General features: G+C 43.9%; 1 protein-coding gene across 7 annotated transcripts in view; it reads right to left on the minus strand.

Annotated features, from left to right (window-relative positions):
• Positions 1-17,326, minus strand: part of LOC126470242 (centromere protein J) — a 326,728-nt gene that overhangs the window by 226,110 nt on the left and 83,292 nt on the right. The window lies entirely within an intron of this gene.

A 17,326-nucleotide genomic window follows, 5' to 3' on the forward strand; every position in this document is an offset into this window, starting at 1 on the left:
ACTTACATGGGGGGGGACCCGTAGAATACATTGTCAATGGAACGCATGTGAGTCTCAGACAATTCGACCCTATGCTCAATGCTGAAAATACACTAAATAGGACGGTATCAAGGGCCACATACATGACACACATTAGACCTCTGATGACACAGACAACTCCTGTCTGGAGACGCGCAGCTACTACACATCCGCAGGTCATACAGAACAAAGTGCTACATATCACTAGCAATGCTCCACACTACACTCCCACTGCAGATCTTCACAATGAATATTGTCCTGAAACCATCAAGGAACTATTCAAGAAAAGCAGCCACACGACTATATACGAACTCTAGACACTAACAATCATTTCAGCCTTACCCTGGGGAGCTATGATCACAACCATAGATAGAAGCATAAGCGACCAAAGACACTGTTAGCTACGGCTTAACCAAGTATGGTCAACACACACACACACACACACACACACACACACACACACACACACACACACACACACACAAACAAGCAAGCAAGCAAGCGACAACAACATCGGTGAGCTCCTACACATCAGCAATACTGACTGGACATGCCAGCTGCTATCACAGCCGACCAACAGGCAACAGCAGGGAAGCCAATAAACTTGCACTAATGCACAAACAGTCCACTAACACTACGCATCCAATATATGACCTATCGGACACTAAATAGTGACTAACTCAACTGTTACGGGTATACTGATACTGAAAAGACAATGCCAGAACCAAGCTGCAGCCGCTGAGTGACAATGCTTCGCAATGGCAGAGGTATTCCGCTGCATGATGCCCCACACTAACTCACCTAAACCTTGCATAATCTGTCACAAGAACAAGTTATCCGCTACTGCTCTTACTACCCAACCTGACTATTGCTGAAATTTTTCCCCCCTTGGCTACTGCCTTGGCACTTTTTTCCCCTGCCCTTTAAACCGCCACACTTCACTCTGCTTTTGACCCACTATCTCCAGATGAGCACATATTAATGGTTAACCATAATCAGACGTACACCAACATCACAGAACCCACATCCTATGAAGACCTCATTCAGTGAACACTAACCACTATGCAGAGATGGCAGTAGATCTTTTGTGTTAGCAATGATGCCGGTGTAGGCAGTCAACACTATCAGGTGTCTGGAGATACCACCATCACAGTTCATCAGCAATCGGCAACCTTTGCTGTGCACCATAAACCCCGTTGACATCCAAAATTTTCAAGGAATTGATAGAGTATTTGAACACACCAAGGCATTCACAGTATCACAACTTCTTCATATCTTTGACTATGTATCTTCTCTTCTTCATATGAAAACTGAATAACAAGTCATTTATAATTCTAATCTTGAAACACGAGCTAGTTCTATTGTACTCATCTCTGTTAAGAAGATGAAAATAATTGTGATGAGTTCCTTGTACTGAAACAAAGGAATACAATAGCAAGCGTGTATCAGAGAACTTTCTTGTTTCTTTACAAAAATGATTATTGTGCCAAATACTTGTCTTCCAGCAGACAGTGCATCAGTCAAAGAGGAAGTCCATGAACTGTTGCAGTCATGGTTCACTAAATTTGAGCAAAATAATATTTCTGAATCACTACTTAGGGGAGGGAGGGAGAGCAGGGTGGGGAGGGAGGGAGAGAGAGAGACAGAGACAGAGACAGAGACAGAGAGACAGAGACAGAGAGACAGAGACAGAGAGACAGAGAGACAGAGACAGAGACAGAGAGAGGGCAGAGGGGGGAGGGTGGGGAGGGTGGGAGAGAGGGCAGAGGGGGGAGGGTGGGAGGGAGAGGGGGGAGGGTGGGAGGGAGAGGGGGCAGGGTGGGAGGGAGAGGGTAGCAGGGTGGGAGGGAGAGGGTAGCAGGGTGGGAGGGAGAGGGTAGCAGGGTGGGAGGGAGAGGGTAGCAGGGTGGGAGGGAGAGGGTAGCAGGGTGGGAGGGAGAGGGTAGCAGGGTGGGAGGGAGAGGGTAGCAGGGTGGGAGGGAGAGGGTAGCAGGGTGGGAGGGAGAGGGTAGCAGGGTGGGAGGGAGAGGGGGCAGGGTGGGAGGGAGAGGGGGCAGGGTGGGAGGGAGAGGGGGCAGGGTGGGAGGGAGAGGGGGCAGGGTGGGAGGGAGAGGGGGCAGGGTGGGAGGGAGAGAGGGCAGGGTGGGAGGGAGAGAGGGCAGGGTGGGAGGGAGAGAGGGCAGGGTGGGAGGGAGAGAGGGCAGGGTGGGAGGGAGAGAGGGCAGGGTGGGAGAGAGGGCAGGGTGGGAGAGAGGGCAGGGTGGGAGAGAGGGCAGGGTGGGAGAGAGGGCAGGGTGGGAGAGAGGGCAGGGTGGGAGAGAGGGCAGGGTGGGAGAGAGGGCAGGGTGGGAGAGAGGGCAGGGTGGGAGAGAGGGCAGGGTGGGAGAGAGGGCAGGGTGGGAGAGAGGGCAGGGTGGGAGAGAGGGCAGGGTGGGAGAGAGGGCAGGGTGGGAGAGAGGGCAGGGTGGGAGAGAGGGCAGGGTGGGAGAGAGGGCAGGGTGGGAGAGAGGGCAGGGTGGGAGAGAGGGCAGGGTGGGAGAGAGGGCAGGGTGGGAGAGAGGGCAGGGTGGGAGAGAGGGCAGGGTGGGAGAGAGGGCAGGGTGGGAGAGAGGGCAGGGTGGGAGAGAGGGCAGGGTGGGAGAGAGGGCAGGGTGGGAGAGAGGGCAGGGTGGGAGAGAGGGCAGGGTGGGAGAGAGGGCAGGGTGGGAGAGAGGGCAGGGTGGGAGAGAGGGCAGGGTGGGAGAGAGGGCAGGGTGGGAGAGAGGGCAGGGTGGGAGAGAGGGCAGGGTGGGAGAGAGGGCAGGGTGGGAGAGAGGGCAGGGTGGGAGAGAGGGCAGGGTGGGAGAGAGGGCAGGGTGGGAGAGAGGGCAGGGTGGGAGAGAGGGCAGGGTGGGAGAGAGGGCAGGGTGGGAGAGAGGGCAGGGTGGGAGAGAGGGCAGGGTGGGAGAGAGGGCAGGGTGGGAGAGAGGGCAGGGTGGGAGAGAGGGCAGGGTGGGAGAGAGGGCAGGGTGGGAGAGAGGGCAGGGTGGGAGAGAGGGCAGGGTGGGAGAGAGGGCAGGGTGGGAGAGAGGGCAGGGTGGGAGAGAGGGCAGGGTGGGAGAGAGGGCAGGGTGGGAGAGAGGGCAGGGTGGGAGAGAGGGCAGGGTGGGAGAGAGGGCAGGGTGGGAGAGAGGGCAGGGTGGGAGAGAGGGCAGGGTGGGAGAGAGGGCAGGGTGGGAGAGAGGGCAGGGTGGGAGAGAGGGCAGGGTGGGAGAGAGGGCAGGGTGGGAGAGAGGGCAGGGTGGGAGAGAGGGCAGGGTGGGAGAGAGGGCAGGGTGGGAGAGAGGGCAGGGTGGGAGAGAGGGCAGGGTGGGAGAGAGGGCAGGGTGGGAGAGAGGGCAGGGTGGGAGAGAGGGCAGGGTGGGAGAGAGGGCAGGGTGGGAGAGAGGGCAGGGTGGGAGAGAGGGCAGGGTGGGGAGGGTAGGAGAGAGGGCAGGGTGGGGAGTGAGAGAGGGCAGGTGAGGAAGGTTTAGAAGACAAATAGAGTCGAAATATACAAACTGTAAGGAAATCTAAGATCACTAAATACTTCAGCTTTAAGGTAATTGGGATTGATGATGATGATGATGATGACGATGTGCTTAAAGGGTCATCAGTCCCTCCATTTCATGGGAGAAACATGTAAAAAGCAATATAGAAAGAAGGTGGGGACCTGGCTGCTACAACTGTATAACCAAGTCAAAGAGTTTAAAAAAGGGCATGGCAGTAGTTGTAACATCATAGGTAAGAGAAAATTGAGATAAACCAAACAGCATCGTGCACAAGAGGGTCTAAAGGCACAACCAGGTGAAGGGAGAAGAAAGTAATTTGCAGTCGCATGGTATAGTATGTGACACAGGGGACTCTCTCTCTCTCTCTCTCTCTCTCTCTCTCTCTCTCTCTCTCTCTCTCTCTCCCCCTCCCTCCCCCCCACCTGTTCCAATAGTTTCAATTAAGTGCCCATGAAGTATGTTTCGGTTTGTGTAGGCAATAAATAGTATATACCTTACGGCATAACCTACAATTACTGTGATTAGTAATAATACAACTATGGCTAGAGGGAGAAAACACAGACTACAGAAGGCTGTTTGAGGTCCTTCCGTAGAGTATAGAGTCGGATACCAATTGGTCTACCCAGTTTTGAGCAGTATGCAAACAATCTGAGGTGTTTGTTGTGGAACAGAATTCAGTGACCTGGGTGAGTAGCCCTCTGGCAGATCGCACTGCCTAATTAACCACAAGCTGTCAGCAAGCCCAACATGGACTGTGCTGCCGACCCATAGGCAACACGTCCATAGCCCAAGAGGATTAAAAATCAGCACCTTGTAACTGTATCTCAACATTCTGCAAGAACACTGTGAAACCCCCATTTGCTTAAAGGGATTTTGTATGAGAGAGAGCTGTGTGTACAGAACGATAATGGGCAGTGCTCGGTGAGATGTTTCTGTGTCAGGAAATGAGGATGGCTATTACTCCACATGGACACTTTGGCAAAGAGAGCTGCAAAACATGCGGCAAGTACCACGGGATCATTGCAGATGTTATCATGGACAATGATGTCAGGAACCGCCATGGATGGTGGACGCCCGCAAATGTGGTGGACGTTAGTTCATACTTGGGAAGATGGAGTGTGGGACTGTGTCGAAGTCTTTTGAATGCTTTTAAATTATCCATAGAGGGATGGCACTTGTGCCACTGAAGTGCCCTGCAGTGCTCCCTGATAGCTGCGGCTGTATTCTCAGACCAACATGGTACCAGTAGTCGTCAGAATGAGTCAGAAGAGCAGGGCAACATTTCTGCGGCAGCACAAATAATAATATCAATAGTATGCTGTAGCATTTTGTCGATATCCTTCCCATGACTGGCTGCAGAAGTGACAGCAGAGGAGAAAGCCTATCAGTCATCTTTTTGATGCTATCAACATGGAACATGTTCCAGATGTCAGCAGTGGAGGGGAAGAGAATGATAGGAAAATGGTTGATGTCACAAAGCTCGCCATGGACGCACCACTGAATCAGGGGTAAGATACTTGGTCTACGGACTGTAGGATCAATACTTTAGTATGTTCTGTTGGCTGCACTGAAATGTGTTGCAGCTCCACTGTTGAGTAGGTAGACGTCCAATTGTGGAAGGTGTTCTAGCACTCGGCTTCTGCGAGACAGTGTCACTGCCCCACAGATGATTATCGACTTTAAAGTCTCCCAGTAAGGGGAAGGGGGATGGGAGCTGTGCAACTAACTGTAACAGTTTGTGACACTGGAAAGTTCTGCCTGGGGGTTAACAAATATTATACAGATTGTCAACCGAACTGACAGGTAAACTAATGATCACAGCCTCTAGTTCAGTATTAAGGGACACCTGCTCACTGAAAATATCAGAGCATATTAGGGTACACACTCCACTGGATGCTCTCACAACATTAACATGACTGGTACAGTGTGGCTTGTAGTTTTTCAGAGCAGGGAGATGTGTTGCCATAAACCATGTTTCCCGAAGTGCTATGCCAATTACATAATAAGCAGCCAATAAATGATGGTGTCCAGACAGTTGGCAATAGTAACTGCTACAGATCCATTGAAGGAATATTGGAGTCAGGTCTGAGAAAATGGCGAATGGAAAAGATGGGAGTGATTACTTTGCTGCCCGACTGTCTGAACCACTGTCAAGGTGCATAGGCCCGACCTTTGCAGGAGTGGGAAGAGGAACATCCAAAGCCTCAGAAAGTATTTTATCTTTCTGTTTATCCTTCTTATCCTTTTGAGTCTGATTTCTGAGAAAATTTTCGCATTTTACCTTCGGGAAGTGAAGCGAACTATACTTTCCTTCAACTCTGAGACTGTGGCTGCTGGTCCTTGTCTTGAGAGGGGGGCCACTGACTGGTATCTTCATCCCTGATGATGACAGAGGATGACTAGGCATCTGACCATACCAATGGTGAGGGAATCACCGATACTACAGGGGTAGGGGGGATGTGGAAGCTGATCTTCCCTCCCCCAACTGTGGGGCAGGTCCTGGACTACGACCAGGGCCAGGAGGTGTCAGCTGAGACCTTATCATCAAGTAGGTATGGACTGTGACAGATGATTTGCAAAATTTGAGAGTATCAGTCAGATGAAGTCTTTCAAACTTTTTCTTTGCATCTTGATACGACAGATGGTCAAGATCTTTATAGCTTTCAAGTTTCTTCTTCCTCCTAAACACTAAGCATTATGGTGAGTAACGAGGAAGTGGTCCTGGATAGTGGACATGCTCGACTAAAGGTGAGCAGAATAATATTAATCTTTCACTGCTCAAGATAAAATCTGAACTTTGATAATAACTAACGAGACAGGAAATTCTCATTTGTGAGTCTGCCTGATGTAATTATGCCAATTAGCAGTATCATAAGCCTCTTCACAGTCAAGGAGCAGTACTGGATGATGCCTGCATAGGACAGCCTGCTCTATTGCCACTTTCCAGAATGTCATGTTATCAACAGCAGGAGATCTCACAATTCCACCCTGGAAATGACTGATAAGTTTTAATTATATGATAAGATTTTGAGTAACTTGTTAAGCACCACACTATACTGTAATGCACATAGTTCCCACCAAGAGAAGTTGTAGGTAGCTACGCCAGTAGCCCTTCCCACAATGTGGGTAAGAAATGCTCAGTCTTATTTGTTGTGAAAGTAGTACCAGAAAACGTACCACCACTAGTGGTGGTGTGTTTTGCACATGACAGCAAAGTATTTAGCAACTGTATTGATGTTTTATGAGATGAGTGTGGATAAACGTTGTAGAATGTAGAATGAAAAAATCCCAGAAACAACACAAAATTTCCAAATCATTACTACTCTTTTATCATCAACTAAAATAGAGGGGAGAGCCCTGACTTAAAACTGCTTCTGCCCTCTCATTGTAAGGAATGTGCACTCAGTTAAAAGGTGGCGTATAGTTATTTGCACTCCACTTTTATCTTAGGTGGGGCTGGGACTCCTTTTGCTGGGGTATGAAGTCAGGGAACAGGGCCCCATTTCAGAGGCAGATTGAGGTCACTTCATCTTGCCAGTGTGATCAGTATGAGAAATGCCACAGCCTGAGAGTTGGTTTCACCAACCACTCCTCATCACAGTTATGTGGCTACTTGCTGACAACAGAAAAGTGATAGTCTGTAGAGAAATGGCTCTTTGTGTCCTGTCTTGCTCCCTGCAGGCTCATTTGGCTGCTTGACATGTTTTGGTCATCTCCTCATATTCCGACATGTCCTGGTACCCTGCAGAATGATACATGCTTCCCCTGCTGCTAAAGAACGGGCAGATTGTCCTGAATTTTTCATATCTATCTATCTGGACAGGGTGCTGCAACAGTGTTCCACACAACGTGTTGACTTATTCAGTGTGGCACAGACTTTGATGCAGAATAATAGACTACAGACAGTGTGTATGTATGTGTCTACATATATTACTGTTGTCAGCATCTTTTGTCAGCTTTGAAAAGAATAGAAAGCAAAGAAAGGCCAGTTCTTTAAAACACTGCATAATGCAAAAAACACTTTCTTGCCTCTTGTTTCTGTTCTTCATTTGAAAAGATAATTTCCGAAGAGCTGATATGGTGGTCCATTCAATGCTTCACCACAATAGAGAATGCTCTGTGGGGCAGAAGTGCTCAGCAGCTCAATTGGAAAGGAGCGAGCCGCAAGAAATAACTCAATGCTCCTAAATCCAGAGTACCTCACACTGCACTCTTGGCTCACTCCCTGATTCAGTTCACAGCAGTCAATCACCACTCTTCACTCCATTATCACTCACTCCTTCTCCTCCTCCCCCCCCCCCCCTTTTCTCTCTCTCTCTCTCTCTCTCTCTCTCTCTCTCTCTCTCTCTCTCCTCTACACACACACACACACACACACACACACACACACACACACACACACACACACATATTAATGCAAGACTTCGTTACAAAATACACTGCATGTACAATGGCCTCATTTTAAGTTTTTACTGTTTGAAAAGTGCATCACACAACATATTTTTCAATGCTGCACGACACAAATCAGTCAAGAAGGCTTTACCTAGACTAGCTTCAAAAGATATGTGCATAGTTTTACATAACAGGATAAAAAAAAGGAAAATCTCGTTACTGTCAGGAGGTAACTTCCTGTTTTTTTTTTTTTTTTTTTTTTTTTTTTTCCCTCATCAAACCTGAAGTGTACTCCAGGCATCTAAAATTACCACCAGAAATGTGTGGATCAGAAAGCCAGCTGTTTGCTGATGATGCTGTGGTGTCGGCGTCATCGAGTGACTCTAGTGGGATCAGGACGATTCAGACAGAATTTCTAGTTGATGTGACAAATGGCAGACAGCTCTACATGTATAAAAATGTAAGTTAATAGAGATAAGTAAAAAAAACCATGATGTTCAAGTACAGTATTAGTAGCGTACAGCTAGACCGTCATCTCAATTAAATATCTAAGTGTAATGATGTAAAGCAGTATGAAATGGAATGGAATGAGCATGCAAGGGCTACAATAGGGAAGGCAAATGGTTGACTTTGGTTTATTGGGTGAATTTTAGGAAAATGTGGTTCATCTGTAATAGAGATTGCATATGGGACACTAATGCAACCCATTGTTTGTACGGTTCGAGTGTTTGGGACCTGCAACAGGTTGGATTAAAGGAAGACATCAAAGCAACTCAGAGGCGTGATTTCATCTCAAATCATACAGGTCACATAACTCGTGGTCATGAATTTCTCTGGAAAAAATATAAGACTGCTATATCATACATGTTAAGAAATAAAGTATTTTCATTTTATCTTAATTTTTGTAAATGGTACAGCTCTTTGAAAAAATGTTCATTTTGTAAATAACTCATAAAACAGTAGAGAACAAAACAAAAAAATATAACTAATAAACCAAAAGTACTGGAGACCTGGCAAATGTTTTGCATTAAAACTCCCTCTTAGCGTGTTGAAATTTGGATGACACCCGCACACTTATGGGCTTCGTTGAACTTACAAATTTAAGACTAAAATATGAAATTTAAGTTAATTTTTCCACTCAAAAATTTTTTGTTCAATTTGGAAATTTACAGAATGCTGTCTTTTCTGTCATATTACCAGAAACTACGGATGTAATTATGAACAGTATCTTCCAGCTATCAGCGTTATGTAAATATTTATTACTACAAATGTGAAAAATTGAATTTTTACGAGTTTTTACAAATTATTTACTTGAAAATCCCATTCGAAAACTTTTGAGAATTACACACACAATTGTTTGGTTAATACGTTAGTAGTCAGTGCAAACGCAGTGGGCAATATTTTTCTGTGTGAAGAGTTAAAAAATTTTTCAACATTCTGCATATTTTACATCACTGTATTTCTAGTGTAAAATATGCATGATGGTGCTCTTCTGTTTATAATAAATGAGTGAGAACTTGCACAAATCATTCTGCATCGAATTTTGTGTTTGGTTTGAACTTTGTTATATAATGTCAGTGAGGAAATACAGTAGTGAAAGAGTGAGATGTGTGGACTATGAAAAAAGACACAAGAATGTGGTGTTTCAGAAAAGTGAAAAGCACTTCGCAGCTGTTGGAAACCTGTCAGAAGTACTGCAGAAATATCTTGGTCCTCAAATAATGGTATCAGCATCACATCCACTGTACAGGAATTGCTACACTCACTACAAGCAGAAATTTAGTAATAACCTACCTGAACGATCATAGTCCCCCGAACGTGAAACTGATGAAGACAGTGCAGATGTTTATGGCTATGAGCACTATGGGACTCAACTGCTGTGGTCATCAGTCCCCCAGAACTCAGAACTAACTAAACCTAACTAACCTAAGGACATCACACACATCCATGCCCGAGGCAGGATTCGAACCTGCAACTGTAGCAGCAGCGTGGCTCCGGACTGGAGCGCCTAGAACCGCACGACCACCGCAGCCGGCTGCAATGTTTATATTCATGGATGTGAAGTAGTTGATGTGTTGAATGTGCAGCCCCTACTATATCCCCCCTTAAATGTCCAGGGAAGGTAAGAAGCACAAGAAGAAAACAGCATGTAAAAAGAAAAGTGGAAGAAACTGAATCAAGTTTTACCCACGCAACATCTTCAAAACTTTGTGAAGTGTATAATGTAGATGCACATGGTGCAGAATCTGAAGATACTGGTATGTGCATGAAATGTGATGTGTGGTTTCAAAACCTAAATATTGCTATCGCAGCAGCCACATATACTGAGAAGGTGCAGTTACTAACACTGATACCAGGTAGCTATTCTAAGCAGCAGATACAGAAGTACACACTCACTTCCTCACATTATTTGATTTCAAAAACTCGTAAAATAAGGAATGAGAAAGGTACTTGGGCATGCCCATTTCTTACTGTGGAGATCCTTTGCAAGATAAGCATACTGTTGCTCTGGAATATTACCTATGTGATGACAAAGATTGCAGCAGGCAAAGTCATAACCAGGATGATGTTATCTCTGTTAGTGAAAATGGTGAAAAAGTTAAAAAGATATATAAGATCAATAACGGAAGCATATCTCCTAATCAAAAAGGAGAAACCAAATTTAAAAACTGGTCTCTCAAAATTCTACTCCTTATAACCAAAATGGGTAAAATGCCAAGAAGTGAAGGAAGTATGCACATGTATTTACCGCACTAATTTGAAACTTGTTTATTTCGCCATAAGCAGTGACACAGTAAAGAAACACACAGAGATGGACCTGCTGCTTTTGTGTATGTGTCAAAAGCCACAAGATAAATGTTGGTTGTAGGAATATGCAATGTATCCTAGTGCTGAGTGATGACTGACTAAGCATTACACCTTCAGGATACTGATGATGATGTAACAACCTATGCATTGTGGGTGGGAGGAGGGTCGGTAAAGAAAACGGTAGAGCCAGCAAAGTTTGTTACAGAGGTTAGGCATTACGTCATGAAAGGAATAGTTCACCATCATATCAGGAGGAGTCAGAGACAGGCCACAGCAGAAGTAAAATCAGCCACATCCCAGAATACTGACACATTACTTCCTCATTTCGACTTTGCTGAGAACTGGTCTTTTGATTTACAGAACAAAGTTGAAAGTTACCACTGGCACACATCACTAGTGACAATATTCATAGGTGTTTCTGACTTCCTTGGAACATCACACAGTTTTGCTACCATCAGTGATGATCTCATTCATGACAGTGCACATGCATGCTACGCTGTCAGCACGATAATTGATGTAGCATCAAGAGGCAATGCAATTCCTAAACATGTGCACACAACTGATAGTGCAGCATCTTGTTTTAAAACCACTTTCAGCTTTATGAGCTTGTTCAACACTGTAATACAGGAATTAAGAAAAAATGCATATTTTCAGCAACAGGTCATGAAAAAAGTGCATGTGAGGGGGTAGAAGGCCTCTGTAAAGATCTTGCAACAAGATTTAATCTCCAGCATGAAGCTGTTGATACTATGAGATACTACTGGACCAGTACACACCATATCAAAATTAGTATCAAACACAGAACTATTAATTCTGAATGAAAGTACATTAACAGAATTCCATTTTAAAAAAAAGAGCAAGGAGTGGTCTGCTATGAAGCCTACAGCAGACATTCAATCAAGTCACTACTGGGTTGCATCCCAGAGTGGCACATATACTGCAAGAACGGTTCTCCACAAAATGCAGCCTGTTACTGTGTGTGAAATGCAGATACCACAGTACACATTAGAAGACTTTGCAGTGAGCCACTTCATTTCTTGTGTGTTGTATGACAATCAGTGGTGGGTGGGACAGATAATAAAGTGTTTCTTGTGAGCTGCAAGATATAACTGTCTCCTTTATGACACCTCAGGGTCCCACTAATGCTGTCAAATGACCATCATCAAAAGATCAGTTTGCAGCTCTCATTTCCCAAGTACTGCTCTTGTTGAATCATCCTTGTCCGTATGTAAATTCAGCTCAGCTATATAAGTTCAATGAGAAGCAGATCGTGCGGTAGCGTTCTCGCTTCCCGCGCCCAGGTTCGATTCCCGGCGGGGTCAGGGATTTTCTCTGCCTCGTGATGACTGGGTGTTGTGTGATGTCCTTAGGTTAGTTAGGTTTACGAAGTTCTAAGTTCTACGGGACTGATGACCATAGATGTTAAGTCCCATAGTGCTCAGAGCCATTTGAACCATTTGAGAAGCAGATGAAGGGGGAGGGGGGGGGGGGGGGGGGGATGGAACAGTGCGGTGTTGATTGTTACATTATAGGGAATTTTAATTCATGGAAAGTAATTACAGAAGACAGTAATAATTTGTGAACAATATCATAAAAAGAAAAATGGGTACAAATATTCTGTATCTCATTTTTGTTATAAAATGTTTTTGAACAAAATTATGAATTGTTTTCCCACTCACTTATAACATCATAAAGTAATTATTTTGATTCAGAAATACCAGTTGTGCATGACATTTACTTAAAATCAGTGATCAATTTAAATATTTAAGTGTCCATGATTTTTTGATCTTGAGAGTACAGCTATGTCTACGTAAAAATTTTCTCGCATTTTGAACAGGCAAGTATTGCCCACTCTGATTGTACATTCCCTAAGTACAATGACCAACTAACGTACCATGAAATTTTTAGAACATTTAGGATGGGGCTTTTAAAGAAAATGATTTCTAAACAACCAAATAATTTCTAAACAACCAAATAATTTCAGATTTCTCATCTTCTGTAAAATATTTTGATAGTTTATGAATTTCCTGCATTAATGCCACAGCTGACAGTTAGCAGTCCTTCCACTTCATCATTTCTCAAGACAGTCAACATCCCGGGACTATTCATATTTTCAAAACAATTTTGAAATTTGCAAAAAGTTACGAGTTTCCATAGGTTAACAATGCTCACAAGTATGTATGTATTAATCATGTTGCATAGTATTGGGAACAAAGTATTTATTGAACATAAATTCAGATCTATATCACTTCTGGTTTCTTTATTACAATTTTTCCATTTTCCCCTTTATTGCACCATTTTCACAAATACTCTTATTTACAGAGGTCTGTAGCATTTTAACAAATCATCAGAAAATCAAAATATTGTAGTTTTGGAGAGGTATCATGTGGAGCTTCAACGTTTATTTTTTTTAGCTAACTTTGAAATAGTGATGTGACACATTCACTCTTGACCTCTATGATTTGAGATGAAATCCCCCAGAGGTGGGCTGCTAGATTTGTTAGTGCTAGGTGCGACCAACATGCAAGCATTAGGGGAGATGCTTTGGGAACTCAGATGGGAATGACTGGAGATAAGACAATGTTTCTTTTCGAAGACCACTATTGAGGAAATATAGAGAATCTGCATTTGAGGCTGATTGCCGAAGGATTCTACTGCCACTAACATAAATTTCATAAAAGGACCACAACGGTAAGATTAGAGAAATTAGGGCTCATACAGAATCACACAGACAGTCAGTTTTCCCTCCCTCTATTTGTGAGTGGAGCAGGAAAGGAAATGACTAGTAGTGGTACATGATACCCTCAACAATACACCATGTGGTGACTTGCACAGTATGTAAGTAGACGTAGATGTAGATATAGACAAATGACTACACTTTATTTAGCAAACTAGTATCAAGCATGGCCACTATTCAGTGGCATCTAATACACGACATTAGAAGAACACAAACATTATTTGGTTACAAAAAAAAAACATCAACAAATCACCAATCACTGTACAACAAAGGGGATGAGTTGCGTAAGCATGAACATCTTCATCAGTGACATCCTGTCATCAGCTTTCTATGTATTAGGTATCACTGTTGATGGGTCAAGCCCGTTAAAGTAAAGTAAGTAGAATACTATCATTACTACAGCTTAAGGTGCACCAACAACATGTCTTTCGTTCAGCACATGCAAACCGCAAAGCATTCAACAGACGAGATTCACGTTTTTACAAGGTGACAAATCATATTCGCTGTTGTTCTGATATCAAAGCACTGATTCTCTTATGTTTATGAATTGTTTGTGTTTGTCCTATAGGATGTTTCTGATGCTACAGCAAATGATGTTAAGTCTCACTGATATCAAATACACATTATTATTTTAACACTTACCAGAGCCTTTCACTTTCTTGTATTACTCATGTGCATATCCTAGCACAAATTTCTTGTTTCATGTTTTGTTTTTAAACAAGCACTTTGTGAATTACTTATGTATTGTCTCATACTATGACTAAATAGTTTTGGCGCAAATGGTCCCACGAAACACAAGAGAATAAGTACATAAAACAAATACTCATTCTTGCATAAAGCAATAGAATGTTTTGAAAAAATCCATTTACTGATGTTATATAAACTAATCAGCATGAGTTCAGTTGGGTCATTCTTATTTATGTGGTAAGCAGCAGCTACTCTTTTTACATTGTCACATAATACGAAATGAATTTTCCATTTGATTGGGGGCCTGTAATTTTGAAGATTATCCAGATGTTTGTATTATGACATCATCTTCCAATGGTATACAGGGAGTTACAAAAAGGTATGGCCTAACTTTAAGGAAACATTCCACACACACAAAGAAAGAAAATATGTTATGTGGACATGTGTCCGGAAACGCTTACTTTCCATGTTAGAGCTCATTTTATTACTTCTCTTCAAATCACATTAATCATGGAATGGAAACACACAGCAACAGAACGTACCAGCGTGACTTCAAACACTTTGTTACAGGAAATGTTCAAAATGTCCTCCGTTAGTGAGGATACATGCATCCACCCTCCGTCGCATGGAATCCCTGATGCGCTGATGCAGCCCTGGAGAATGGGGTATTTTATCACAGCCATCCACAATACGAGCACGAAGAGTCTCTACATTTGGTACCGGGGTTGCGTAGACAAGAGCTTTCAAATGCCCCCATAAATGAAAGTCAAGAGGGTTGAGGTCAGGAGAGAGTGGAGGCCATGGAATCGGTCCACCTCTACCAATCCGTCGGTCACCGAATTTGTTGTTGAGAAGCGTACGAACACTTCGACTGAAATGTGCAGGAGCTTCATCGTGCATGAACCACATGTTGTGTCGTACTTGTAAAGGCACATGTTCTAGCAGCACAGGTAGAGTATCCCGTATGAAATCATGATAATGTGCCCCATTGAGCATAGGTGGAAGAACATGGGGCCCAATCAAGACATCACCAACAATGCCTGCCAAAACGTTCACAGAAAATCTGTGTTGATGACGCGATTGCGCAATTGCGTGCGCATTCTCGTCAGCCCACACATGTTGATTATGAAAATTTACAATTTGATCACGTTGGAATGAAGCCTCATCCGTGAAGAGAACATTTGCACTGAAATGAGGATTGACACATGAACCATTCGCAGAAGTGTACCCATGGAGACCAATCAGCTGCTGGTCAACGTTACCTTGTACGGCAGCAACTTCTCTGACGCTGACATTAGGGTTACCGTCAACTGCACGACGAATTGCCTCGTCCATTTCAAATGTCCACATCGTTCTAGGTCTTCCCCAGTCGCGAGTCATAAGCTGGAATGTTCCATGCTACCTAAGACACCGATCAATTGCTTCGAATGTCTTCCCGTCGGGACACCTTCGTTCTGGAAATCTGTCTCGATACAAACGTACTGCGCCACGGCTATTGCCCCGTGCTACTCCATACATCAAATGGGCATCTGCCAACTACGCATTTGTAAACATTGCACTGACTGCAAAACCACGTTTGTGATGAACACTAACCTGTTGATGCTACATACTGATGTGCTTGATGCTAGTACTGTAGAGCAATGAGTCTCATGTCAACACAAGCACCGAAGTCAACATTACCTTCCTTCAATTGGGCCAACTGGGGGTGAATCAAGGAAGTACAGTACATACTGATGAAACTAAAATGAGCTCTAACATGGAAATTAAGCATTTCCGGACACGTGTCCACAAAACATCAAAATTAAGCGTTTCCGGTTACATGTCCACATAACATCAAAATTAAGCGTTTCTGGACACATGTCCACATAACACCTCTTCTTTATTTGTGTGTGAGGAATGTTTCCTGAAAGTTTGGCCGTACCTTTTTTTAACACCCTGTATATGTGCTTCATCTGATGTCTCATCTCCCCAAATTCTCACTTGCCCTGGAAGCCAGCAGGGCACCCTTCCTCTGTAGGCAGAGAAGGGACTCTTGGATTGCTTACACTTGCTCGTCTGCAGTACTGAACAAACTGAAGGACATTTTGGGTGTCAGAACAGGTGAGGCATTTCACAATTTGCATATTTCTCATCTGCTCTAGTTCCCTCAAGATACATGTCATGAAGTGCAAATCCATTTTGTAAAGAAATCTTTAAGACTGTTTCCAGGAAAACCGTAAAGCACCCAATGGAGTTACCATCCCCATCTAAAATGTTATAAAACTGTGACCCATTTCTGAACATTGAGAACCCCAAAACCCCTCTCTCTCTCTCTCTCTCTCTCTCTCTCTCTCTCTCTCTCTCTCTCCAATAACCATGGTAATGACTGGCTCCACCCTCAGGTTTTAACAGTAATTAGGGCTGCACCAAGGTTCACTAGGCCCACTTCATGCCAATTCCACAGTCTCTTGACTCGTCAGTTTGTGAAGGTGCAACTCACTGTTGGGCAAAAAAAACAGTAAGGGGTTCAAGTGAGTGAAATTGTCAACAGGTTGAATGCCTAGTGTATTATGAGGGGATGACACCACATAGCAAGTGTGACTTTGCAAGGCTCAGCACAGAGACTGGCAATAGGATTGGTCTTCAACAAGTGTCACTAACCTATCTCCACAGTGACCACATTAATGATTTTGAAATATGTTGGTCCTTCACTATGACAAATCTTCCAGTTATAAAATCATTAACATCGAGCAGCTTTTAGTCCAAACAGGCACTACAGTCCTCTTAAGAACCCTTATCCCCCACTCTCCAGATTCAGACCATCTGTGAATTTTTTTCTACAATTAAATTAACTCTATAGCACAATTTCAGGATCCTAGAGACTATTACAGGAAGTAATTATCAGGGCTGTCGTCAGGGGAAGCAAAAGTATAATTTAGAAGCATGGAAAACATGAACAGAGAACTGCATTAAACTCACAGGGATTAATTTCACGAGTGCAGCATTTAAATGTATTACTTGGTTCAATAAAACATCTTCCCAAGCCTAGTCTGAAGTTTATCATCATCTCTCACATGATAATGAAAACATATAAAAACAATGCTCAACAGAGTAAGATTAAGACTAATGTTCAGTCTCTCACAAACAACACACTCAGAATCATTTCTTTAGTGAC

This window comes from Schistocerca serialis, chromosome 3, assembly GCF_023864345.2.
Source record: "Schistocerca serialis cubense isolate TAMUIC-IGC-003099 chromosome 3, iqSchSeri2.2, whole genome shotgun sequence".
NCBI classification, from domain to species: domain Eukaryota; kingdom Metazoa; phylum Arthropoda; class Insecta; order Orthoptera; family Acrididae; genus Schistocerca; species Schistocerca serialis.